General features: G+C 41.3%; 1 protein-coding gene across 4 annotated transcripts in view; it reads right to left on the bottom strand.

Moving 5' to 3' along the window:
• Positions 1-27177, bottom strand: part of ZBTB20 (zinc finger and BTB domain containing 20) — a 607051-nt gene that overhangs the window by 540587 nt on the left and 39287 nt on the right. For 3 of the 4 annotated variants that reach the window (XM_060770779.2, XM_060770783.2, XM_060770784.2), the window contains exon 1: positions 3979-4349. The exons of the other annotated variant lie outside the window; for it this stretch is intronic. The gene's annotated coding sequence lies outside the window, so the exon portion shown is untranslated. Of the gene's footprint in view, positions 1-3978; positions 4350-27177 lie in introns of those variants that run through there. 4 annotated transcript variants of the gene reach the window in all.

Below are 27177 nucleotides of genomic sequence, written 5' to 3'. Positions count from 1 at the left end.
AATACCAAAAATAACCCATGTTGCAATTAAGTTGAATTGCTTCCAAGCCTGAAAAGAAACAAACTTTTCCTTCAGTGTGAAATTAGTAAATACAGCAAAAAGCCTGAAAATGTGACTCTTCCTACCACAACAACACTATTCTCCAAGAAAAACTTACTGTGTTGGGAAGAAGAAGGTAAGGTTATTAATTATATATCTACAGACACACATATAGGTAGTAATTTATTTTTGTGTATATCTCATATGCTCGACAATTTTTTTATAAGAAGCCAGTTTCACTTTTGTTTACTAGCAATTTCTCTGTTGCTGCAGGATTTACATTGCCAAGTCTATGCAGAGAGAGGAGCTGCTGTCTAAAAAAAGAAGGGGTAAAAGTGTTTATATTTTTAAAATAAAGTTAAATAACTAAAAATAAAACAGCAATTGTCAATTGCTTGAGTCCCTCACAATGGGAATTATCCTTGCTCCATTACCGTAAAGTAAGTCCAATAAAATTGCACAACCATAAAACGAATCAGAACCAGTCATTTTGTACTTATTTATTTCTATAAATAATATTGATGGAAACAGTCCTCAAAAGCTAATAATGATTGATGAAATATAAAGATGTGATAAGATTATTTTAAAGTGAATAAACCCTCTTAAAAACAGAAAATAAAGGGGCCTTTAACATTCCCATTTCTATTGCTCATTTTAATGCTACCTAGCTTATTTACTCAGAGAACATGGAAAAAAATAGTAAGAGATTAAAATAGCTGTAATCAATCATAAAATCAGATCAGAAAAGTGATACATTTGATCAAATCAAAAATAAATAGAATTGATTTTCCTCTTCTCCCTAAAGTCTTAAGCTAAAGTCCAAAGAAGTCAGTGAACTTGGAGTCAGGATCCTGAAACCCAAATGCAGGGCTCCTGAAAGAAACTTTTAGTGGAAGTTTCTCCAGTGGACTGCTCAGTATCTCTTCATTCTGGTTCCTTTTCAAAGGAGAGTCTCACTAAACTGTCAAAGGAGTTAAAGGAAGAATACACCTTCACGAGCCAGTTAAAACTGTTTTAGCTACAGGGCATGGCAAAGCATGAAATAACTACTTCAGAGCACTTCCTCAAGTGGGTGTGTTAGATAACTGTCTGTTCCAATACTAAAATAAAGCATACCATGAGCGAACCAAACCTACCATAGGATGTTCCACTTTTAAATTGAATTGGACTCAGAAAAACTGCGAGGTATGTGCAACGTTGCGCCCTGCAATGTTGGCTCTAATGCGATACTTCTCATTATTGCTCTCACCAAAATGGTTCCGACTTATGAACCGAAGTTTACTTTCTGCTCCTCAGTACCAAGTTAACACCAAACTTTGCTCTTTTGATTAAGGCATTTTGCATGCATATGATTCATGTAAAAAATTAAATATTTTCAGTAGAGCTCTCTCTCTTTAAAATAAATCAGCAGTCTTCTTCTGACTGAGAAAAGAGCAAAAGTATTTCACAGACAGCTTTGCTTCCTGCAATGTGATATTCTGCTTGCCCGAGGCTTTCATGAAATTAAGCAATATATTTTCATCATTTTTTAAAAAAAGAAGATGTACAACAGCTGGTATGGCATATTATCATCCCACAAAAGTCTGTAAACCTTACATTTAAATAAAATTAAAGGCTTACAAGAATTCCCACAAGTAAAAGAGCTATGCTGTAAGATACCATGGATCTATGGTTCAAAGGCAAGCATCAGGTGTTTGAAAATGCATATCCCTCCCAAGGGGTGAATCAATGGCTCCTAAATTCTGTTGTTGCAGCCCACTAAGTTGTTCACAAAATAGCTTTCCTTTCTGAGGATCCAACTAATATTCACTTTCCCTTCAAACAGACCAATTTTTCAAAATTTCAGATTCATAACAGAACAATAACATATACTTTTAAGACTATACATCCATATGTTCAGTTCATGTATTTTCAAATGGAAGTATACATTCCAATTTACAAACAATTCTTGATGAGATTCTCTTGAAAGTTAAGTGGGGCAAGAACAAGGACAGCTGAATTACAGTACATACGAAGTAAAATAGTCTGGAGGGAGGGAGGGGTGCTGCAGAAAACTCCAATCCTAAAATGTTTACTTTGAAGAAAACCAAACTACTTTCAAAGGAACTTTCTTCCAAGTTTGCTGTGATTAAAATTTAGGGGTTAGAAACAATGCAATCTCACAAAAATGAGATCTATCTGCCAAGTTTACTGAATCATTTGTTGCTCTAGTTTAAATTAATTTGGCTTGTCCAGCAAGAGGTAGCCTCAGCTGAGGTGGAAAGCTTAAACATAAGAAAGAAAGAAAGAAAGAAAGAAAGAAAGAAAGAAAGAAAGAAAGAAAGAAAGAGCGAGCCTACTGTGTTGCAGGTTTTTCAGTGCCTCGTACTGATAACATCGAAAACTTTTTATCATCCTGAAAGAATGAATTAAATGAATGATGTGAACAATCTCTTCTACAGTGCTAGGTAGGTTGGGCAAATAGCTTTAAGGCCTCCTTTGTGTTATCAAGAAAGGCATAATGCAATTTAAAATAAAGGTTCTCCCTTGTTATTTAATAATCTTGTTTTTTTAATGGATTGTTACTGTTGAAAGATCTCCACTGATTAGCATCCATTTTCTATAGGTAGTAATTACTCATGGCTTCTACTGAACGTTTTATGTAACTCCCTTCCACTTTTTTCTCCTCCTCTTTTAATATAGCCAGCAGAGTTTTACTCTGTAGCAGCCCTGACATAAGTTCAAGTTTAAAAGCCCTTCTAAATGGATCAGTTTAAACAGCCTTTACAATCCCTGGGAGGTGGGGAGAGAAAGAGAAAGAGAACTGGCTTTAAAAGATCTTCAGACAATTTGAAATGGGTTACGGCATGCATCGTAGCATCTCCCTTAGCAAAATAAAAAATATTTTCACAAATATCTCCAGTGTCTGAAACAGCAAATATAAATTGCGATGAAAGAAAGAGTCATATGTCTCAGGATATTTGGCTGGTTTGTAAAAGGTATCACCTCCCTGCATCAAGACAGAAGGAGAGCACCGTCAAGGAAGATAGTGTGCTGGGAAGAGTTGTGTGTATTGGGATGGAGAGGGGGGAGAAATCAGGGATAGCAACTCCTTTACCAAAAGTTTGAATTCATATTCCTCAAGTGAGATCCTTCAAGTATAATGACGGATAATAATAAAAGCGACAGTCCTCCCTGTTTTGTCCCTCCAAGAAGCTGGCAGCTCAAAATATTTTTTGATAGAATCGGCTGAGGCACAAACATGTGCAAATAAAAGCTTCATGAACATCCACTCCCATAATAAAATTATGTTTTGAAAAACCCCTTTCAGAATAGAGAAGCCTCTTTTCCAGGTTGTAATTTGTTTTCATATACAGTAAATATGGTCTTACAACAGATATCAAACAAAGAGCAGTCATTGTAATCTCTGGTCACAGGCTTCAATATAGTTAAAACTCATTGGCAAATACGACTCACAAAAAAAAAAACCTCAACAACAACAAAAACATTCAGCAGTAAACAAGAACATGATATATGGACAGACAGATGGAATGGCATAAACAGAAAGAAAGAAAAGCAGAGAGTCACTAAACATACAGAGATTGTTGTTTCAAAGGAGTGAAAGATATTGATTTACTTGGAACTCATGTTGGAAAAACAAACATATTTGTATCCTGCACTGATTTAAAATAAAAAAGTATTTCAAGGAAATTATTATGAAAGGACTGTATATCCTTAAATAAGTGGGGAGAGTGCATTTGTTGAAGGGGGAGGCCTAGAGATGTTCCAAATTTAAGCTCACACATCTGTTTCACAAACTTACATCCTCTAAAATAAAATTTAAAAAGCCAGAGAGGAGGGGGGATAATAGACAAGTGGGAAAGAAAGGGGGGAGAGGATAGTGGGGGGAGGAAAGCAACATTTTCTCCCTCTTTTTTTTATAAAAGTTGGCTGGCCTACCTTGCTCCCCAGTCCTCAGTTTGTCTCCTCATAGTCGCTGCCTCCCTGGAAGTGCAGTGTGAATGGTAATGACTGCCTGCCTCCCTAATGAGTCCATTTTCCTGCTCTTGATGTTGTGTATATACACACACTGCAACCTACCTTACAAACCACAGAGACGGGAAAGGGAGAGAGAGAGAGAGCAAGAGAGAGAGAGGGAGTGCAAGCGAGAGTGTGAGACAGAGACAGAGAGAGAGAGAGAGACAGAGAGAAAGGCACACACAGACAAAGCCCTCCTACCAGACAGCAGACAACCCTCCTTCCCCTATCTAAGAGCAAAAGACAACTCGGCTAATGCAGCAACAGGTTCAGCGCTGCCAGGCTGTGGCTGTGTAATGGCAAGGGGACAGATATAGATAGCCATAGAGTGGAAGATCAGGACTGCTGGCAAACAAGCCGTGCAGTGTCAGCTAGCCCCACCTTCCTTATTTATGTTACAGGATGTTGGAATGCATTGTTCCAAGCAGTCCACGCAATTATCATAAATACATACCTCCCCCCCCCCCCTGTGCCTATGAGCAGGGAGGGCTGGAAGGCACCCGCCACTCTTGCTTTTGTAATCTGAGAGCTTTTTAACGCACGCATGGAAGGTGTAAACATATCTCTTTTGACAGGCAAACGACACAAAGCCCACTGATTACTTGGCATGAGATCTTTTTAAGAAAGCAACTCCTGAAGATAGATTTCCCCAGACAATAGTGGGGCAGGGAAAACTGATCTCGCCGCAGAAGGAGGCTCTGGAAGAGGCTGCCAGTAAACAAATTAAGAGAAGGCCATTCTTTCACTGTTCACTTCCCCCAAACACACACACACAGAGGAATCTTCTATCCTCGACAGCTATAATAATGTCTTCTACTTATGTCGGAACAGGTGCAACTCGTAGTATAGCACACAGCGTAATACATATAGTACATACTGTACCAAGGACAGAAATAAACTGTATTTCAAATTACAAACAGGCCAGGGTTATTTAAACCATAAAGTCTCAGACATAGCCTTTCTGGCTCATCCTCAGTTTGATGCACAAACAGCAAAATACTAACCACTATAACTGTCCCAAAGGAGATCCCCCCCCCCCATTTTTTGTCTTTTTTTGGCTTTCAAGACAACTTCTGCAACTTGTATGAAAAGACTTCCAGTGACATGAAACTGACAATTGGTAATTGAAAGCTAGGAGGTTTGGTTGTTACCTATTTGTAGGCCAGAAACAGGATTATACAAATAAGTACCAACCAAACCTCCTGCCTCTACATTGACAATGGTCCATGAACAGGCATTAAGCTACTTCCTAAGCAACATGGGAAGCCATTCTGAGTTTCCACTTTGCAGAAAAGTTTAACATCAGATCAACTATGTCCTGAATCAAATGACACATATTCCACACGAACACACACACATTGTCAGAAAATGTGCCCTCTGTGACACACCAAACACTCTTGGCATCCATGTTAGTACAATATTCTGAAACCAGGAAGAACATGGAGACAGACAGAGAACATTCACAAAAGAATATTGTACTCACGGGGAACCATTCCTGGAGGCTAGGGGTGCAATTGGGAAGGGAGGATTCTCAGTGGACACAACTTGGGCAAGTACTGAAACAGCTTCAAAAAGTATTCAAACTTATTGGCACTATAGTTACAAGGAAAACAAGCAGTTATAACACTAATGAGGATCTCCTTTTGAAAATCTGCTCTTCCTAGTGGGACATGATTCTTCCAATAATTGTCTGGGTAGAGAAATACTGAACTCATACTATAAGAGTCTTTTGGATAAGAGATCATTACTACACACGTGGATGGGCAACTAGAGGCCACTCCGGTATCACAAATTCTAGTATGCATGTGGCTTATAGTACCTGCATACATTCAATTTTAAAAAAGGATTCAATGCCATAGTTTGTCTTGGTCTGACAAGCAAGTATATAACCATAAGGCTTTCTGTGTTACAGCTTTTGTTATCTAACCATTATACCCCATTTCAATTTTGCCATCCAATCCTTCATTTGTGGTTTCCCTTATATGTATGGTTTGATTGTAAACCTCTTTTGTCACAAATTCATCCTCTCATTCTTTTGGTGTCAAACACATAATATATATTAAAAAGCTCCATTCATTTCAGCGTGGCTTAATTAGGTTAAAATCCTACATTTCAAATAGCCGAAACTAGAGTACTGGGGTAAAACACTAGTAATGTGCCAAAATCAACATTTCCTGGCTCATATACAAATTTTGGTAGTTTGTAGTGTTCCTCTCAAAGGGAAGACAAATATTACAGCCTGCAAAATTCTCAATAACAGATTTTAGTTCAAATTGGAGAATTTAAACCCCCCTCCCTTTCTCGTTCACTTTTTTACTTTCTGGTCCAACAATGGGATGGATTTTTAAAAGGATTTTTTTTGCCCCTCTCCAGGTTGGCATGCTGTTATGGCTGTGGACCAGGCAAAAGAAGCATTGGGAAGTGAAGTTTTTCCTGAGCACTGAAGACATCAATAGCCCATAAAAGCTATAACAACTATGCCCAATGGGTACAAGGGGAGGAACAAGACAGCCCATTCTCCAGTTCAAGGTGGCCACTGGGGCTGTAAACCCGATACACTAGCAGGCAGGAAATAGGGGCACTGAAGGTACATTGGAATGGATAGCAAAAGCATCAGATTTTGTATTTCTAATTGATATCACACGGTTGTGGCATGTTTCAAAAGAGCTCAGAATAAAAAAAAAATCCTGAGAGCCTTATCACACTACATCTTTTGTGCTACATTGTTCCAAATGGAACCTGCTTCTTCGGGGTAGCAAATACTGGCACTCTCTATTGCACCCTTGCCACGTTAACGGTGCTATTTGCACATTTATTTCATCCACATTAATGGTTTCATTACTAACTCCTGTACTCGCCCATAGCTTCATGATTAGTTTTTCTATTTTTTCAATATAGACATAATAGCACAGTAACACAAAGGTGGTGTCATGACAATATGACGACATTGTAAAACCCTCTGCAATCGCCAAAATCTTTTATCAGAAGATCTCTTTCATTAGAAAAGGGACATGAGAAAATAAAATGGCCATGCCATCCCTTGCCATTTTATTACTTTCTCCTACAGAGAGAAAAGAGACTGCCATGTTTTTGACACTGCCAGTTCTGCCCTCCTTATAGCATAGTAACTGGTTATAACAAAGTCAAACATTATGCTATATGTGTTATATTAATTATGACACTATAACAGATAAACAACAACAGAACAGCCTGAAGAGTGGATTAAGAGGGGTTTAAACATACAAGAAAAGTTATCTTTCTTGTACAAGAACAAAAAGTGCTCTGGGGCTTATCCTTCCCCTTGAAGGAGGGGCAACCTGGCTACACCCCACCATGCCTACTAATGGATCATTCACAGAAGAAAGGGCTATGAGGCATCCACATCCAGAATGGCTACTGAATTGCTGCAGGAAAGAGGGGCATTGTTTCAAGTATTTTCAACAACGCTACAGTGCGACAATACTAGGAGAGCAGCAACACGATAATAGTAATGCCTTGCTATGATATCAGCATGGTGTGATAATGCCCTGTGTTTGGGAGGAAAATTCCAGATTTCCAATAACTGCAATTTACATTACAACTATAGTTCACAGCATATACTGCAGTTATGTTGATAAAGCACTACCCTGGTAGGTACAAACTAGAATCTAGCATATGCTAAAGTTATGCTAGGACAAGGCAACATTTCATGCTGTGGTATAAGGTTTGTAATGGAATAACTCATTGTTTTCTTTTATACTTTTACGAATTGGTTTGAAATCCCCATGACTGAATCTGGAGTAGATTTAGTTCTGATTTTCTAGATTATGTTGCAAGATGTGTTTTGTCCACTGTCAGTTCCCAAAAAATAATTCTTATAATACATAACTTGTATCCAAGTTATGAATCCAACAAGAATCCAGGAACATGAAAGGCACTGCAGACTACTCCAACCAGAGAAATCAGCCATAGCAGAGCACCTGATGAACCAACCTGGACACAGCATTTTATTTGAGAACACAAAAATGCTGGACCACTCTCACAACCACCATGTCAGACTACACAGAGAAGCCATTGAAATCCACAAACATGTGGACAATTTCAACAGAAAGGAAGAAACCATGAAAATGAACAAAGTCTGGCTACCAGTATTAAAAAATTCTAAAATTAAAACAGCAGAGAGAAAAACAGGCAGGGACATCTAATCACCTTTCAAGAAGAGTTTGCTCCAGGCACAGTCAGCCCATTGTATGCTAATCAAGGTGGTCAGTTGAAAAGATTCACACCTAGCCCAACTTACAAAAGCCTTTTGTCTCACCCTGGTCATTCCACAGATATATAAACCCCTTTTTTCCCAGCTCCAGCAGATCTCACCCTCTGAGGAAGCTTGCCATAGATGCAGGCGAAACGTCAGGAGAAATGCCTCTAGAACATGGCCATATAGCCCGAAAAAACCCACAAGAACTGAGCATAACTTGTATACCGTCCATTAATCTGAAATCCTTGGGGCCTGGAAGCCAAGTGAATATCTTACTCCAGAACCAAGTGAAAGAGAATATATTACATACACTCTCATTCTACTGGATAGCTAAAACCCGCCTCTCTATTGCTGCTGCCATGTCTTTCTTTGCTTAGGAAGAAAGACAAAGCTGTTTCTTTTTCATTTTACAACCTTCCACTTGCTTCTCTTAGGGATACCAAAGAGACTTGCTACAATGAGAACCTATGTGTCACCCTCCCAATGGCAGCAATTGCTACCACAGAAGATAGGGAGCACACTTGATGAGAATGGGAAAGAAAGCAGCGGCCAGGACTGTGCAAATGACTCCCAAGATCACTTAGCCCATTCTCTTCTTTAAGATACCAATACAAGCCACTGTGAGATAGATGCCAAACATTCCTTTATTTATTTATTTATTTATTTATTTATTTATTTGATACACTTGTATACCGCCAATATCTCAGCCTGTGCGGCGACTCATTGCGGTTTACAACTTGTTAAAATACAATAGTCACTTAAAAATATAAAATAAGATATCAAAATACAAGACATAAAACATACATAGTATGAACATACTTCGTATCGGGCCACCAATACAAATCGAAAACATCTCATAGTTAAAATCGTAATTCAGTTCATTATCCTTGGTTGCAAGTCCATGGTCAAATACCTTACATCGGAAATTAGTTAAAAACTTGCTCGAACATCCAAGTTTTTAGTTTTTTCCGAAATGCCATTAGCGAGGTGACTGATCTTAGTTCAATAGGGAGGGCATTCCAAAGCCGGGAGTCTAATATGCGATTCAGCTCCAAATCAAAATGCTTCACACAAAGCTCTCATAATTTTAACTACCCTATTGCTGGTCATTCCTTTTTATCCATTTATGGGAATGGGAATATGTTACTAGGTTAAAAGTGAAGGCCTTTCCTTTACAATATGTTTTAGGTGGACATACAGAAATATGACAATATTTGTTTGTTTGTTTTTGCAAGTGCTCACTTGACATTAACTATCCTGTAACCCACACTAAACATAACAAGTAGGAAGAGAAGACTTTGATTTGACAAAGGCCAATGGCATATCTAGCCCAACATCCTATTTCTCACTGTGGTGAAAGTAATAATAATAATAATAGTAATAATAATAATAATAATAATAATAATCTTTATTTATACCCCGCTACCATCTCCCGAGGAACTCGGTGCAGCTTACATGAGGCCGAGCCCACAATACATCAATGATAAAAGCAATAACAAAAATTAATACAAACAATAAAATAAAAATCATAATAAAAAATAAACAATAAACATTAACAGTAACTCAACGACGTTTAAAAACCTATGGCTGGGCCAGATGTAATAATTGAAATTTAAGAATAATGCTGAGCATGAACAGATGAAATATGTACTAGGATAGAGTTTTCAGAGAGGGATGGGGCGTGCAGACACTTTACTAGATCAATAGTAAAGTGCATTTCGAGGACATATTGCTGGGAGTTTCCTTATTCTGGGAAGGCACACTGGAACAACCACGTTTTCAGGCTCCTCCTAAAGACTGCCAGGGTTGGGACATGCCTGATATTCTTAGGGAGTGAATTCCAGAGTCAAGGGGCCACCACCGAGAAAGCCCTCTCCCACCAATCGCGCCTGCGATGGAGGTGGGAGCATGAGCAGGGCCTCTCCAGATGATCAAAGGGATCGTGTGGGTCCGTACACAGAGATGCGCTCACGCAGGTAGGAGGGTCCCAAACCGTTCAGGGCTTTGTAGGTAAGAACCTGCACCTTGAATTGGGACCGGAAAATGAACGGCAGCCAGTGGAGCTCCTTAAACAGGAGGGTTGACCACTCCCTGTAAGGAGCACCAGTTAACAACCTTGCTGCCGCCCGTTGAACCAATTGAAATTTCTGGGTAGCCCCACATAGAGTTTTCAAGGGCAGCCCCACGTAGAGTGCATTACAGCAATCCAATCTGGAGGTGACTAAGGCATGGACCACCCTGGCCAGATCCGCCTTCACGAGGTACGGTCACAGTTGGTGCACGAGTCTTAATTGTGCAAAGGCCTCCCAGCCACCGCCGACGCCTGAGCCTCAAGCATAAGTGATGAGTCCAGGAGGACACCCAGACTGCGGACATGTGACTTCAGGGGAATGCAACCCCATCCAACACAGGTTGCCACCCTATACCCCGATCCAGTTTACGATCGACCAGGAGGACCTCTGTCTTGTCGGGATTAATCTTCAGCTTGTTCCTCGTCATCCAGACAGCCACAGCGGCCAGACACTCATCCAGCACCTGAGGGGCTTCCTTGGAATTGGGTGGAAAAGAGTAGTAGAGTTGCGCGCCATCTGCATAGACATGGCACCCAACTCCAAAACTCCGGATGACCTCTCCCAGAGGTTTCATGTAGATGTTAAAAAGCATGGGAGACAGCATGGAACCTTGCGGGACCCCACAGGTCAAAGGCCAGGGGTCCGAGCAGGTGTCTCCCAGCTTCACCATCTGGGAGCAGCCCTCCAGGAAGGACCGGAGCTACGACAAAGGCATGCCTCCAAGGCCCATCCTGGAGAGTTGTCCCAGAAGGATAGCATGATCGATGGTATCGAAAGCTGCTGAGATGTCCAAGAGAACCAACAAAGTCACACTCCCCCTGTCCAGTTCCCTGCGGAGGTCATCCACCAAGGCGACCAAAGCCATCTCGGTGCCGTGGCCAGGTCTGAAGCCAGACTGGTCCAGATAGTTGATGTCATCAAGGAAATCCTGGAGCTGAGAGGTAACCACCCATTCCAGCACCTTGCCCAAGAAAGGAAGGTTAGAGATTGGTCTGTAATTGCTCAAGACCGTGGAGTCAAGGGAGGTCTTTTTCAGGAGTGGTCTAACCACAGCCTGTTTTAGCCCAGATGGAAAAATCCCTTGCTCCAGCAATGCATTAATGATCAACACAAACCAATCAATCAAACCACCTCTGGCCGATTTAATTAGCCAAGACAGGCAAGGGTCCAGAGTCGACGTGGTCACCCTCACAGCCCCAAGGACCTCCTTCACGCCCTCAGGATGAACAAGTTGGAAAGAATCCCACAAAACCAGACAAGCAAATGCCTCCATCACCTCCCCTGGCACTGTGTTTAAACTGGAGTCCAACTCAAGACGTATCTGAGCGACTTTATCTGCAAAATGGTGCGCAACTCGCAGCACCGAGTTGTCAGGTCATCGAAAGCCTCCTCCACCTTGGGGGGGGGGATGAAAGAGTTCCCCGACGGCCCGAAACAACTCCAAAGATCTACTAGATGCAGACACTATACGGGCAGTCATAAACATCTCCCTGGTTACCCATATAGCCACGGTATAGGCCCTAAGTGAGGTTCTAGCCTGTGTTCGGTCAGAGACATCCTGAGATTTCCTCCATTTGCACTCTAGCCTCCTTCTCGTGCGCTTCATCACAGCCAACTCCCCAGTGAACCAAGGAGATGGGGTGTCTCTACGCAGCAAGAGGGGGCGTTCGAGAGCGATCACGTCTATCACCATGGCCATCTCACTATTATAGTGATCAACCAGGGTGTTGACAGGATCGCCAGATTCCATGACAGGAAGAGCCCCAAGATTCCTTAGGAATCCGTCCGGATCCATCAGTCTCCTGGGGCGGACCATCTTAATTGGTCCTCCACCCCTGCGAAGGTTAGAGGTCACAGCAAGTCTAAAACTGATCAGATGATGGTCAGACCATTACAATGGAAGAATATTTTGCTCTTCCACTCTGACCATTCCACTGTCCGCAACAAAAACTAGGTTGAGCGTATGTTCAGCCTAATGGATGGGTCTAGATATAAGTATTATAGTAGCTAATATATTTTTATTTGTGTTTTCTAAACAACCTTGACAAACAATTTCACTGGATAACAGAAACTTCTAGAATTTAGAAGAGATTCATGCACTCTACGTGGGGCTGCCTTTGAAGATGACTCGGAAATTTCAACTAGTACCATGATTGGCAGCCAGATTACTGACTGGGCAAGCTATAGGGAGCATTCTATGCCCCTATTAAGCAGCTCCACTGGCAGCCTATAAGTTTCCAGTCCCAATTCAATATGTAGATTGTCACATACACAGCCCTATAAGGTTTGGGTCCAGCCTATCTATGTGAACACATCTCCCCTTATGAACCTGTCTGGGCCCTAAGATCTACCAGGGAGGCCCTCCTCTCAGTCCCACCATCATCCAAAGCACGGCTGGTGGGGATGAGGGAGAGGGCCTTCTCGATTGTGGACCCCTGGCTTTGAAACGGCCTCCCCAGGGAAATCAGACAAGCCCCTACAATTCAATCCTTTCAGAGGGAGCTGTAGACATGGCTGTTCAATCAAGCCTTTGCCAATGGTTAATGTACCATCTAAACTGGAGGATAGAAATAGAATGACGTTCTAACCTAATATTTTTAATACTGTTATTTTTAATCTGTTTATGGCTGGGAAGCCTAGCCTGGTTTGTGTAACTCGCTTTTAATTGCATTTTTTTTTATTTCAAACATTTATATCCCGTCCTTCTCACCCCACGAGAAGGGACTCAGGGTGGCTTACAACTGGCAGCCATTAGATACCAACAACAATGAACAGTCACAATACAAAACAAATTAACATTAAATAGACAATTATAAATATACATTAAAATATTAAAACATAGCCAAGCCCAAATCTCATTTTATTGTGCTGTACTATTTATTGTAGTGTTTTCTTGGTTATTTTATTGACTGAGTTGTTTTATGTTAATCTCTGTATGTTATTTTATGTTATTCTGTGTTTATCTATCATACTATGCCTCATGATTTCACTCATTTGCCATTTATTTGTCTTCTTTCCTGTATCTTTGGAGAACTACAGCTCCCAGAGTCACCAGCCAAAGTCTCAAAGGGCTTGGAGAAATAGGCTTTTTTGAACTACAGTTTCCAGCCCCCCTCCCCCCCTTCTAAGTTCTGGCCTTTCCTCTTAATTAATATACTTCAGCCTTTAATTAGACAGACTGCTCATTTTGTGCCTTTTACTACAATGGGGATTTATATCAAGACATTGTGATATTGCCAATGTTACCGATCCCTTTCCTAATAATATCTACTATGAAATTTGTCTTTTTCATAGCTGCCACGTCTAATTCACTAAAACAAATCTCACAACTACAAGATCCATTTTCTGGTTAATTTCGATCCCACCAGTGAGTAGGTGAAGTTCAGGTTTTATATTATTAGCTCAAAGATGCATCACATCTGATTAGAACCACCTATGTCATATTGTGCAATGCTCTGGAGGTGACATGGACAACTCACTTGACATATTTAGCTTAGGTTTGTTTAGCTTTATTATGGGCTCTAATACATATGCTTAGGGAACCCCTCTCTATATCTCATTATTCTGATTAGTGATCACTGAGTTCTAGTATTTGCTTCGTATACTTTAGCCAGTTATCAGAGTACAAGATAATTTTATATGATATTTTTTACTCAAATTCTTTGGGACAGAAAAAAGTTAAAAGCTTTCATACCTATTATCCATACAGTTATTGCACTAGTTGCATGCTTATTGCTTTTAAAGAATTCTAAAACATTTGCAAGATAAAATTTACTTTTTTAAAGCTATCTTGATTTTTCTCAGCAACACTTGCTCTCCTGTACATTTTATAATGTTTTCTTTCACTTTTTTTCTTTGAAATCATCTTAATCTTGTTTGGATCCTTCCTTAAAAGTATGGCTCACACATCTATTTTAAAGTCGGGACAAATTACATGTATTTCACAGCATATTAGCACTGTCAGATTTGAATTATTTAAGAACACCTTGGTGGATGATATTTGGATTCTGAGATTCATTAATTTTATTGATCATATTGATACATAAGATCTCCTGATCACTTCAGGCTCTATCCCTCAATGCATCTTTTCAGGCACAATTACGTATCCTAAAATTTAGGACCTAAATCTTCCACACCCCAAACAGATGTGACTCATTCATTCATTCAGCTGCTGTAAAATCTTCCACTTGTCCTTTAGTATATCTTTCACTGCCTTTTTATCTAACAGCCTGATAAATCTGTTTCTTGGTTTTCTACATATGCTACGTTGAACCTGTTTGTCTTACTTTTTCCTGCTATTTTCTTTACTTTTTTCATGCTTCTTATTGTTACATTTTTTGGAGTTTATATTTAATAGGGAGGGTAGTTTAGAGATCAAAATATCTAGTACATTAATTTAATATGTCTTATTTTCCAATGTCTTATTTTCCAATGTCATGGGCTCGGTAACTTGAAAGATTGTGGTTGCAATTTTGATATATGTTCTCTAAACTGCAGGTGCTACATAAATAATTAAAAATCACCTTGTTCGCCTCTACTGTACGATTGTCACCAACTCAAAGGTATATATATTAGTAACAACAACAGTCATAAAAAACTGAAGTACAGTTAACTCAGTATGGTTCCCAAGGCTCCATCTTAAAGCATAAAGTATTATTATTAAGAATCATCTGTAAGTTCAGTGCAAATTGAAAACGTACCTAAGGAGCCATATTCTTCATGAAGTAACATTGGACCTCTTATTACAACTCCTCTGTAATTCACTAAGTTACCAGGTTAACAACATTCCTGGCCATAACTATCACTTGGTGCAACTATTGGTTGGAAACACAGAACCTCAACATGATAATTAAGTAGTTAGATCTTGGGTCTAACAAACGAGAGAAATCAGTGGGGTATTTCCTTCAAAGACAGAAGCTCTTAGAGACATTTTAAATGTTACAAGCACAGTATGATGGCCACTACACCACATTCATCTCACATGGGGCTCTATTCTGCTGCCTTCAGAGCTCTAATCATCTTCCCTGTAGGCCAAACTTATTTCAAAGCAATTACTGACACCACACTACAAGTTTCCTGAGGAAACACAATGCAAGGCTTCACATTCCACCCCCAGGCTCACAAAACTGGAAAATATAGAATATAGAATGAAGCAAAAGTCTCATACTTAACAATACATACTTTAGATGTAGTATAAACACCGTGAACTGGGAAGCCTTGGAACTCAACTAGAGGTCAGCTGTTACCAATTATGCTATGGATTTTGAAGAGGCACGAATAGAGGGCGAAAGAAAGAAACATGCCAAAAGGAAGGTGTATCAAGCAAGTCCTTGTCACAGCCACATTCCATCTGGAAATCTGCATCCTCATTGTGAAAGACCATATGGATCAAGAATAGATCTTCAGTCATTTACAGACCCACCACTAAGACTCTACACTTGAAAGACAATCGTACTCACCCACGAGTGATCACCTATGATGATGATGATGATGATGATGATGATGAAATCAGTTTTCCAGACATTCCCCAATCTTGAACACCATTTCTTTCCTGAGATAGCCAATATTCTCCCCAATCTCATCCCTGATCTCTGTTATGTCATAGCAATCTGCTCTTCATCATATGTCAAGGTTGTACAGTCTGTCATCTTCCTATTCATTCTATTGTAATATAGTTTAGATTTCTCGTCTGATCTTAACATTGCATGATCATCTTCATTTTCCTTCCCCTTCTCATCTAGCAATGTACCTTGCGATTCTACCACATTTATATGCTGAAACAGTTGGTTCCTCTTTTTATTTCTATATTCTTCAGATTGTTCAGGCTCCCATCTAAAGTACTTTGGGCATAAAATTTAATATCCTTCTTATTTTTCTCAGTTCACTATTCACTACTTGAAAGAAAGCTGCCTCTGCTATGCATGGGGCATTCTTTTCTTGAAACACAGATGTTTCTCCACCTCTATCACTAAAGTGCCTGGCAAGTAGAAATAAACTTTATCAATCCAATGCCTCTTTTTCATCCAATAAACGAAGTATCTCACAATATCTCCATTTTCTAATCCAAAATCAGTGAGACCAATCAAGTTAATTTTTATATACCTATATACCCAGGGTCACATAAAAATTATTGGGCAGAAAGAAGTTGTGAATGGAAAAAGTTTAAGAAGCCCTGGCTTACACTATACCACACCCTATAATCTCTGGTGACACAAAGACTATAGACCAGTCCTGGGAAAACATTTTTGCCTTGGGGCCGCATTGGGGGCCCAGCTGAGAGGGCAGGGCTGGGCCAGGAGGGAGGGGGGTCGTTTGCATGCTGGATGCGGTGGACCCGCAAGGAGTATGGCCTGGGAGAGGATGGGCCCAGGAGGGGGCAGGGCAGGGTCATCCTCAGATTGTCCTCCCAGCATAAGGACAGGGCTGCTTGCCCCTTCCTTATGCCAGGAGGAAGGCGGGACATGCGACAACTGCCCCAGTGTTCCCTTGGAATTATGCCAGGAGGCAAGCGAGACAGGTAGTGGCTGAGAGTGCTCTGGAGGGCTCTCAGCAGCTACATGCCTTCCTTGTGCTGTCCTCCCAGTAGAAGGATGGGGCCACTTGCACTGTCCTTATGCCAGAAGGAGGACGAGACACGCGGTGGCTGAGAGCACTCCAGAGGGCTCTGAGCTACTGCGTGCCTTCCTCCCCCAACGTTTTGGCATAAGGATGCAGTGAGTTGGCATGTCCTTATGTCAAGAAGATAGGGAAAATGAGGAAAGTCTGAGATAAATGCCACTGCCCAGGGGTCTGCATCTAGCCGCCCATGCCTGCTATAGACTATAGGGATATAGATCAATAGGTTCAAAGATGAACTATCTTACTCATTGATAGATGTAGCAAGCCAATGATTTTCAGCTTCAAAAGCAAAATGGTTGGGATCTGTCTGGACTTGTATGACTGCAGAGGTTAACCCCAAAGTCCTTTGTATCCAAAACCAGAGATGAACAAGTTGCCATATTCCTCAACATATTTTCTATGATTCTTTATCAAGACAAAATATGGTGCTACAGATTTAATGTATTGAGCTTCTTTTAATACTCTTCTTTCTGTTAAGGTACATACTCTATTTTGTTTTCTCTTGATGAAGAGTCTTTCAAAACATGTTGGGAACTCTGCCAACTTATGCAGCTGTCCTTGAGTATATTTTGTATGGCTGCAACTGACACTGTTTTTGTGGCTCTACTCGAAGTTCTGAATTGAGGTACAGTCATAGAAACAAGAGAAAGTTGTCTTTTAGAATATAGGAAGTGGTATAAAGTTTTAATAAATAACAAAACAAATAGTATGTTTTAGTACCTTTGAAAACAAAGTCTAGATCTTGGGAGATTGGCCAAAACCTATCTGAGGAATTATCATATAATGCTTCTATATACTCACACAGAGAGATACAAATGTTGTACAGAGCTCAGTCATATACTGGTAATAACAGCAGCATGATATATTGCATTAATGCCATATGTTAAACATGAAATCAAAAATGTCAAGCTAGTTTCAAAGAACTACACAATTTGCCCAGATAGACACAGACACACACAATCTATCTGACCATGCTTTTTCTTTAGCTTGGCTGCATCTCACTATCCTGTTTCCAGAGTGACAGCCTTGGCTATTCAGTTGTCTCTACTGATGTCCTGCAGTGCGTGTGCAACTTCATTCAAATGTGATGAGAAAGATACCAATTAAACAAGCACGAGAGCCCTGCAGCTTGCCAGCCTGATTCAAATTAAATACCTGTATGAAGTGATTAAAATTGGGGTTTTAAAACCTGACAAATAACAAGAGGACAGTGTATTTGATTTTTATCAGCAGGGGCCAACCGAAACGTAAAGGGTGCATGCAAATATTCGGTATCTCTACAGAACTATTTTGTTAAGGTACAATGAGGGTTGCACAAGATAAATGCCATTGGTTTTGGTGTGTTTAAGGAATGTACAACATACAGCAACTTCTTTTACGTCAATAAAGTAACATTTTGAAATATGCCAAGTATCTTTATCTGTACACCTCAAAAGATCTCACCTATCTTGAAGAAGTTCAATGAGGGGGAGGATTTTTAGGAAATGAAACATATTCAGAAGAATTTCTGAAATGCATACTCAGGGAACAGAAACTAACGACTTAAATCTGGGGTTTTAAACATTATATGACCTTTATTGGGCTGTTTTGGAATTGGACTACCAGAGTATATATAATTCAGGATTATTTTGATTGTCTGTGTTTGGGAAATGGCTCCGTTTAGCAACATAAAGGGGCCAATGCAGCAGTGCCCAATACAGCAGAAATTGGTCAACTGTGTTCTGGAACCAAACCTATGGCATTTTCTCTGTTTAAATGACAAATATGGCAATGAAGGCATGAAGTGACTAACAATGAAAGCAGTGAAGTAGAATACCAAAGTTGACATTTGACAGTATTTCCACAAGGAATGAACAAAGAAAGACATGATAGTGGGACAAGGAGTGGTAGTCCAGAGGTAGACTCTCTTTGCCGTAGCCCCACCATATTTTAACTTGGTGCCAAAGTGAGATACTGCTCTCACTTTGGCACCAAGTTGAAATCTGGCTTTTTCACATTACCTTTTCTGGGGCTAGCACCTATAGTTATAATTTGACTGATTGTGCTGATAATTTTGATATATTCTGTTATTTCTTTTATTCTGCAGAATTATTTGAAGTTATTTTTAGTTGTCTAATGTTGTCTCCAGCAAAGGATCACCGCCGTGTCGTGGCGCTGGGGCTTGAGCACCTCAATGATGTCATGAGCGAAACCGTGAAGGGCCACCCAAGACGGGACGGTCGTGGCAGAGAGGTCAGACCAAGTGTGATCCCTGGGGAAGGCAATGGCAAACCACCCCAGTATCTTGCCAAGAAAACTAAATGGACCAGTACAACCAGAGATATGTCAGTATGCCATTGGAAGATGGGACTCCCAGGTCGGAAGATGGCCAAAATGCTAATGGGGAGGAGCAGAGGACAAGTTCAACTAGCCCCAGATGTGATGACGCAGCTAGCTCAAAGCCGAAAGGAAGGCTAGCGGCCGACGGTACTGGAGGTGAACGACGAATCCGATGCTCTAAAGATCAACACACCATAGGAACCTGGAATGTAAGATCTATGAGCCAGGGCAAATTGGATGTTGTTATTGGTGAGATGTCAAGACTAAAGATAGACATTCTGGGGGTCAGTGAACTGAAATGGACTGGAATGGGCCACTTCACATCAGATGACCACCAAATCTACTACTGCGGACAAGAGGAACACCGAAGAAATGGAGTAGCCTTCAAAATTAATAAGAAATTCGCTAAAGCAGTGCTTGGATACAACCCAAAAATGACAGAATGATCTCAATTCGAGTGCAAGGAAAGCCTTTCAACATTACAGTGATCCAAATATACGCCCCAACCACAGCTGCTGAAGAAGCAGAAGTAGATCAGTTCATGAGGATCTGCAGGACCTCCTGGATAATACGCCAAAAAGAGACATTATTTTCATTACAGGAGACTGGAATGCCAAGGTGGGAAGTCAAATGACAACTGGGATCACAGGCAAGCATGGTCTGGGAGAACAAAATGAAGCGGGACGCAGGCTGATAGAATTTTGCCAGGAAAACTCGCTGTGTATAACGAATACTCTCTTCCAACAACCTAAAAGACGGCTTTATACATGGACCTCAACAGATGGTCAACACCGAAATCAGATTGACTACATCCTTTGCAGCCAAAGGTGGCGGACATCCATCCAGTCGGTGAAAACAAGACCTGGGGCTGACTGTAGCTCAGATCACGAACTTCTTATTGCTCAGTTTAGAATAAAACTAAAGAGATCAGGGAAAATACACAGACCAGTTAGATATGATCTCACTAACATTTCCAGTGAATATACAGTAGAAGTGAAGAACAGATTTGAAGGACTAGATTTAGTAAACAGAGTCCCAGAAGAACTATGGACAGAAGTCCGTGACATTGTTCAGGAGGCGGCAACAAAGTATGTCCCAAAGAAAAAGAAAACCAAGAAGGCAAAATGGTTGTCTGCTGAGACACTGGAAGTAGCCCAAGAAAGGAGGAAAGCAAAAGGAAACAGTGATAAGGGGAGATATGCCCAGTTAAATGCGCAATTCCAGAGGTTAGCCAGAAGAGATAAGGAACTATTTTTTAAAAAGCAATGCATGGAAGTGGAAGAAGACAACAGAATAGGAAGGACAAGAGACCTCTTCCAGAAAATTAGATACATTGGTGAATGAATTAGAACCAGACATCCTGAGGAGTGAGGTTGAATGGGCCTTAAGAAGCATTGCTAACAACAAGGCAGCAGGAGACGACGGGATCCCAGCTGAACTGTTTAAAATCTTAAAAGATGATGCTGTCAAGGTGATGCATGCCATATGCCAGCAAATATGGAAAACACAAGAATGGCCATTAGACTGGAAAAAATCAACTTATATCCCCATACCAAAAAAGGGAAATGCGAAAGACTGCTCCAACTTCCGTACAGTGGCCCTTATTTCTCATGCCAGTAAGGTAATGCTCAAGATCCTGCAAGGAAGACTCCAGCAATACATGGAGAGAGAGTTGCCAGACGTTCAAGCTGGGTTTAGAAAAGGCAGAGGAACGAGAGACCAGATTGCCAATATCCGCTGGATAATGGAGAAAGGCAGGGAGTTTCAGAAAAACATCTATTTTTGCTTCATTGACTATTCTAAAGCCTTTGACTGTGTGGATCATAATAAACTGTGGCAAGTTCTTGGTGGGATGGGCATACCAAGCCACCTTGTCTCTCTCCTGAGGAATCTGTACAAGGACCAAGTAGCAACAGTAAGAACTGACCACGGAACAACAGACTGGTTCAAGATTGGGAAAGGCGTACGGCAAGGCTGCATACTCTCACCCAACCTTTTTAACTTGTATGCAGAACACATCATGCGATGTGCGGGGCTTGATGAATGCAAAGCTGGGGTGAAAATTGCTGGAAGAAACATTAACAACCTCAGATATGCAGATGACACCACTCTGATGGCCGAAAACGAGGAGGAGCTGAGGAGCCTTCTAATCAAGGTGAAAGAAGAAAGTGCAAAAGCTGGGTTGCAGCTAAACGTCAAAAAAACCAAGATTATGGCAACAAGAATGACTGACAACTGGAAAATAGAGGGAGAAAATGTGGAGGCCGTGACAGACTTTGTATTTCTAGGTGCAAAGATTACTGCAGATGCAGACTGTGGCCAGGAAATCAGAAGACGCTTACTTCTTGGGAGGAGAGCAATGTCCAGTCTCGATAAAATAGTGAAGAGTAGAGACATCACACTGGCAACAAAGATCCGCCTAGTCAAAGCCATGGTATTCCCTGTAGTAACCTATGGATGTGAGAGCTGGACCTTAGGGAAGGCTGAGCGAAGGAAGATCGATGCTTTTGAGCTGTGGTGCTGGAGGAAAATGCTGAGAGTGCCTTGGACTGCGAGAAGATCCAACCAGTCCATCCTCCAGGAAATAAAGCCCGACTGCTCATTGGAGGGAAGGATACTAGAGACAAAGTTGAAGTACTTTGGCCACATCATGAGGAGACAGCAAAGCCTGGAGAAGACAATTATGCTGGGGAAAGTGGAAGGTAAAAGGAAGAGGGGCCGACCAAGGGCAAGATGGATGGATGGCATCCTTGAAGTGACTGGACTGACCTTGAAGGAGCTGGGGGTGGCGACGGCCGACAGGGAGCTGTGGCGTGGGCTGGTCCATGAGGTCACGAAGAGTCGGAGACGACTGAACGAATGAACAATGTTGTTTTAATTGTTTATGTTCTCCCCTAAGATCTATATTTACTTAAGGTAGAATTAAAACAGTTTAATAAATGAGAAGGACACTGGGTCTCATGTACAGTATGGGAGAACTATAGAATGGATTTCATATAATTATTATGTTTGATTGTTAATGTTTCGATCCGCGAACATCAGCATGCAGCGCTCCCCAAATTTTCATTAATTGAAAAATTAAAATAAAATATAACAAATAAAACACTATACTCAATAAGATCTGTAAAACAACAAAATAAACAACAGATAAAGCAATCTGTTAAGAAATGAAAGCATTGTTTAAAAATTAAATAACAATGGCATTAAAAAATTGTAATAAAATATTCAAAGGATATTTAACAGCTGTACAATAACAATGTTAGTCTTCAATAAGCTTCCCTACAGAAAACATGTTATCACTAAAAACGGGAAAAACACAAATTAGACTCCCCATCCACCAAATTCTCTACATTAAAAAGTGAAGACTAGCAGAGGTCCCAAGAAGTGGGTGATCCAGTATGGAAAAAGACACTTAAACTCTTATATAGCTTCAGTTCAAGATCATTCCAAACTCTAAAACTTAAGCATGGTCCTTGTGAAATAACAAAAAATAAGCCCTCATGATAGTTGGAGCTCAATGGTGTTTTATGGTATAAGCTCTGGTGATGTCATTAAACATAGTACATTAAACACCTAAAAATGTGGTTGTGAGATGACTTCTTAAGAAACCTTTGATACCAGAAGATTTTAATAACTGTATTCTAGTTCCAAGGATCCCCTTTTGTAGTAAGGTATGCATCAACAGAATCAGTGGTAATGACATCCTAAAGCAGTCGTTCTCAATCGGTGGTCCGCAAGAAACAGAAAATGGGCCATAGGTGTCCAGGAATGTCAAATATTGTAGATCATAGTTTAGAGAAAGAAACTAGCAAAACCTCTGAGTATTCCTTAAGAAAACTCTTTGAAATTCATGGGGTTGCCATAAATCAACAGGTGCCTTGAAAGGACACAGTAGGCACCATTTGTTAAATTCCCTGTCTATATGAAGCTGCCAGAGAAAAACATCTAACTATTAGCAGTGAAATATCACCAAAATGCTGATAACACACAACTCTATTATTCTTTGTCATCTGGTTTAGGTAATACTGTGGAAGTGCCAACTGGGTCAGATGGGGGGCCAATAAAATGAAAAAATGCAAAGGCACTTTGAATACATAGTCTCCATGTCTGAGGAACTAGAGTTCAATTTCTGGTAGATGGGGCTGCACAGTGCAATCTTTTTTCATAGGGCATCTATCTATCCTTTATCTGTCTGCAGTGAAAACCAATACAAATAATTCATTTCTATTCTACCTGCTATTTCAACGTACAGTGAGATATTATTCTTTATTACACTTTGCTTTCTACACGGTTACATCAGATTTTACTTATGAAATAACATAGTCACATTAATAAACTGTCATAATTAAAGTGTAGTCTCTAAAGCATTGCAGCTCAGTGGTGGTCCCTAGACTAGTGCCATTGGCTGTCTAGTGAGGTTCCAAGAAAAAAGAAACAATTACAGTCAATGGGGATGACACATTGGGAAAAAAATAATTGCCAGTTTCCCACATCAGATAGCCTGAGAAATACTGGTCTGAAGCAGTAAGAGACATGAAGTACAGGAGTAGAGAAGAACTTGAAACATCGTTGTCTGTAACAATGGGGGGGACGGGGGACACAAGACTATAACTGTCCTTTTGCAAAATAAAGTTAACAACTGATATATTCATTACTTTTTTTATTTTAGCCACCTTTCTTACATTATATGGGGTTTCAGCAGAAGCATTAAAAAGCAGTGAGTTACGTAATGAGTAATGTAATGAGAAATTCTGAGTACCAATTAACAATAATGAGTAATGGGGGGTGATCAAGTAATAGGAAGACTCCTTTTTTTAAAAAAAAACTATGTTTCACAACTCTGAAATAGAAGGCGTGCATAAAACTGGAGGCATGCATAAACACACACCACCACAGACACACTTCTACCCACTGAAAATAATACTGAGAAGTAGACACTTTCTGAAATTAGAGTGATGAATCTGTAACAACAAAGTAGGCCCAAAAATTTGGAAATAATATTCAAATGGATTTATGGGAGAAATTGTGGATCAAAGATATAAAATTTATTTTGTGAAGTAACCTAAAAGAAAACGCATAGAAGATGATGATTGGATGATTAAATCCAAATAAAGTGTGAAAAATATCTTAAATACTTCAAATCGATGCTCGGATTGTCAGCATAAAGAAAACACTTTTTGATATGTATTACTTACTTACTTACTTACTTACGCGATCCCTCGTTGGACGAGTAAGATGGTCTTCCATTATGGATTTCCTTGTGGGTCCGTATGTGGCTGTGGAGCCCTATTCTTGCTCTGCATCTTCTTCCGCAGTGGGGGCATTGGTTTCCAGGTGGAAGGCGGTCCCGGTCGGGGTTGGCTTGACGCGCCTTCCTCCTGGCACGTTTCTCTCTTTCACCCTCCATTCGTGCCTCCTCAAATTCTGCAGCACTGGTGGTCACAGCTGTCCTCCAGCTGGAGCGCTCAAGGGCCAGGGCTTCCCAGTTCTCAGTGTCTATGCCAGAGTTTTTAAGGTTGGCTTTGAGCCCATCTTTAAATCTCTTTTCCTGTCCACCAACGTTCCGTTTTCCGTTCTTAAGTTCGGAGTAGAGCAACTGCTTTGGGAGACGGTGGTCAGGCATCCGGACAACGTGGCCGGCCCAGCGGAGTTGATGTTGGAGGACCATCGCTTCAATGCTGGTGGTCTTTGCTTCTTCCAGCACACTGACGTTTGTCCGCTTGTCTTCCCAGGAGATTTGCAGGATTTTCCGGAGGCAGCGCTGATGGAAACGTTCCAGGAGCTGCATGTGACGTCTGTAGACAGTCCACGTCTCACAGGCATAGAGCAGGGTTGGGAGGACAATAGCTTTATAAACAACCACCTTGGTATCCCTACGGATGTCCCGGTCCTCAAACACTCTCTGCTTCATTCTGGAAAATGCTGCACTTGCAGAGCTCAGGCGGTGTTGTATTTCGGCGTCGATGTTGACTTTGGTGGAGAGGTGGCACCCAAGGTAGCGGAAATGGTCCACATTTTCTAATGTGACACCGTTAAGCTGTATTACTGGCATTGGAGAGAGATTGGCTGGCGACTGCTGGAACAGCACCTTGGTTTTCTCAATGTTCAGTGACAGGCCGAGCTTCTCATATGCTTCTGCGAAGGTGTTTAGAGTGGCTTGTAGATCTTCTTCTGAATGCGCACAGACGACGTTGTCATCAGCATACTGGAGTTCTATAACAGCTGTTGTTGTAACCTTGGTTTTGGCTTTCAGTCTGCTGAGGTTGAATAGCTTGCCATCTGTCCGATAGATTATTTCCACTCCGGTGGGAAGCTTCCCATCAACAAGGTGAAGTATCATAGCGATGAAGATGGAGAATAGAGTTGGGGCAATAACACATCCCTGTTTGACACCTGATTCCACTTTAAATGGGTCACTTTGGGAGCCACTGCTGTCCAAGACTGTTGTCATCGTGGAGGAGCCGCAGGATGTTCACAAATTTGTTTGGGCACCCGATTTTGTGGAGGATGGTCCAGAGAGCGCTGCGATTCACTGTGTCGAATGCCTTTGCAAGGTCGATGAATGCCATGTACAGAGGTTGGTTTTGTTCTCTGCATTTTTCTTGGAGCTGTCTCACAGTGAAGATCATGTCCACTGTTCCTCTGGAGGGGCGGAAGCCATTCTGGGATTCTGGGAGGGTGTCTTCTGAGAGGGGCAGAAGGCGGTTTGCAAGGATTCTTGCGAGGATTTTCCCAGCGGAGGTTAGAAGGGAGATACCTCGATAGTTTCCGCAGTCTGTTCTTTCCCCTTTTTTGAAGAGGGTGATGATGGTGGCGTCCTTGAAATCTGCTGGGATTTTCTCGGTCACCCACACTTTTTCTACGAGCTGGTGGAGTTGGTGTGTCAGCTCGGGTCCTCCCTCTTTAAAGATTTCAGCAGGGATCCCATCCGGTCCGCTGGCTTTGTTGTTCTTTCATTGGCTGATGGCATTGCTGACTTCTTCCAAACTAGGGAGTGCTGCAAGCTCGTCCCTGGTTTGTTGTTGCGGGATTTGTGAGAGGACCTCTTCGGCCACATTGGAGCTGCGGTTCAGGAGGCTTTGGTAGTGTTCTTTCCAATGTAGTGCAATTGAGTTTTGGTCCTTCAGGAGTTTGGTTCCATCTGATGAGCGTAGAGGCTGTATCCCATGGTTTCTTGGTCCATAGATGACCTTTGTGGCTTTGAAGAATCCCTGAGCATCATGGGTATCTGCCAGGTGTTGGATTTCTTCAGCCTTCTTTGTCCACCAGATGTTCTTGAGTTCTCTTGTCCTTCTTTGGACCTCAGCTTTTGCACTGGCATAGATCTTTTTCTTATCAACACAGTTGATGTCTCTCTGCCATGCTTGGAAGGCTTTCCTTTTCTTGTCAATTAGCTGTTGGATCTCGATGTCATTTTCATCAAACCAGTCTTGATGTTTCTTGGCTTGGTATCCAATAGTTTCTTCGCAGGCTTGGATGATGGAGGTCTTCAGTTTGTTCCAATGTTCCTCGACATTTTCGGGGTGTACTGTGGGTAGATGGTCCTTGAGTGCTGTTTGGAGATGGGCTCATCTGGAGGGCTCCTGAAGGGCTTGGGTGTTCATTTTGCGCCTTGTCTTCCTTCCTTGGAGTCTGCGCTTGGGGGCAATCTTGAGAGCCATCGAGGATCGAATTAGCCTGTGGTCAGTCCAGCAGTCGTCAGCACCTGTCATGGCTCTTGTGAGGAGCACATCACGGCGGTCTCTGGCGCGTGTGATTACATAGTCTAAGAGGTGCCAATGCTTTGACCGGGGGTGCTTCCATGATGTCTTGAACTTGTTTTTCTGGCGGAAGAGCGTGTTGGTGATGACAAGGTTGTGCTCCGCACATTTGGTG

This window comes from Anolis sagrei, chromosome 3 (assembly GCF_037176765.1).
Source record: "Anolis sagrei isolate rAnoSag1 chromosome 3, rAnoSag1.mat, whole genome shotgun sequence".
Lineage (NCBI taxonomy): Eukaryota > Metazoa > Chordata > Lepidosauria > Squamata > Dactyloidae > Anolis > Anolis sagrei.
Note: the sequence above shows the minus strand (reverse complement) of the source record. Positions and strands in the feature narration are given on the sequence as shown.